The following is a 1822-nucleotide window of genomic DNA, read 5'->3' on the forward strand; positions in this document are numbered from 1 at the left end:
GCCCTGAGGTAAGAATCCTCTTGTAAAGCATTAGTCGTTTATTGACCACATATATGAAAACGTGTTTGCCCCCTTGCTGATTTCTTATTTTGTCACACTTAAAATGTTTCAGATCATCAAACTGAACACAAAATGCAGTTTTAAATTACATTTTTCATTATTAAGGGAGAAAAAAAAATCCAAACCTACATGGCCCTGTGTGAAAAAGGGATTGCCCCCTAAACCCAATAACCGGTTGGGCCACCCTTAGCAGCAACAGCTGCAATCAAGCGTTTGTGATAACTTGCAATGAGTCTCTTACAGCACTGTGGAGGAATTTTGGCCGACTCATCTTTGCAGAATTGTTGTTATTCAGCCCCATTGGAGGCTTTTCCAGCATGAAGCACCTTATTAAGGTCATGCCACATCATCTCAGTAGGATTCACATCAGGATTTTGACGAGGCCACTCCAAAGTCTTCATTTTGTTTTTCTTCAGCCATTCAGAGGTGGACTTGCTGGTGTGTTTTGGATCATTGTCCTGCTACAGAACCCAAGTTGGTTTCAGTTTGAGGTCACCGACAGATGGCCGGATATTCTACCTCAGGATATTTTGGTAGACAGCAGCATTCATGGTTCCATTTCCTGTAGCATCAAAACAGCCCCAAACCATCGCACTACCACCACCATATTTTACTGTTGGTATGACGTGTTTTCTGACTTGTAATGGGACAGACACATTCAAACAAGTTTAACTTCTCTCTTGTCACACCACAGAGTATTTTTCAAGAGTCTTGGGGATCATCACGTTGTTCAAAATTGAAACAAGTCTTAACATTCTTTTTGTCCAGCAAGGATTTTGGTCTTGGAACTCCACACAGTGGATGAGTGGTTAGCATGTTGGCCACACAGTCAGGAGATGTGGAAGACCTGGGTTTGAATGTCCACTTGGGCATCAAGCTCTCTGTGTGGATATTCACCTTGTACCTACCTGTGTGGGTTTTCTCCAGGTATTTTGGTTTTCTCCCACATTCCCAAAACGTGCATGTTAGGCTCCAAATTGTCCTAAGGTATGACTTGTGAGTGTGAATGATTGTTTGTCTATTTGTCTATGTGCTCTGCAATTGGCCTGCGACCAGTCCAGGGTGTACCCTGCCTTTTGCTCAAAGTCAGCTGGGATAGGCTCCAGTATACCCCTGCAGCCCTACTGAGGATTAGCGGTATAGGATGCGTAGTAGTACACACACCTTCCAAAAACCTTTGTCTCGTCAGACCACAGAGTATTTTCCCAAAGGCCTTGGGGATCATCAAGATGTTTTCTGGCAAAATTTACATGAGCCTTAATGTTCTTTTTGTTCGGCAGTGGTTTTGGTCTTGGAACTGGCCGTTTTTGCCCAGTGTCTTTCTTAAGGTCAATGTCTCTGACCTTAACTGAGGCAAGTGAGACTTTTTTTTTTAAATGTTTTTGTGGGGTCTTTTGTGACCTTCTGGATGAGTTAAATTAGGTTGGCCGGCCATTCCTAAGAAGGTTCACCACTGTTCCATGATTTTGCCATTTGTGGTTAATGGCTCTCACTGTGGTTTGCTGGGGTCCAAAAGCTTTAGAAATGTCTTTCTAACCTTTTCCCAGACTGATAGATCTCAATTATTTTCTCAGTGCCAGAAGATATTTAAAAACTAAATTATCCTGGAGTGTTTTTCACATGAGCCAATGAACACTGACCTTTGACCTCACTGAATAGCTTCTTATACTCAAGTCATTTCTAAACTACATAAAAAATTCAAATGTGGCAAGTATTATTACATTATTCAACTGAAAATTGAAAAATGCTGTCAGTGTCGTCA

This window comes from Doryrhamphus excisus, chromosome 15 (genome assembly GCF_030265055.1).
Source record: "Doryrhamphus excisus isolate RoL2022-K1 chromosome 15, RoL_Dexc_1.0, whole genome shotgun sequence".
NCBI lineage: Eukaryota > Metazoa > Chordata > Actinopteri > Syngnathiformes > Syngnathidae > Doryrhamphus > Doryrhamphus excisus.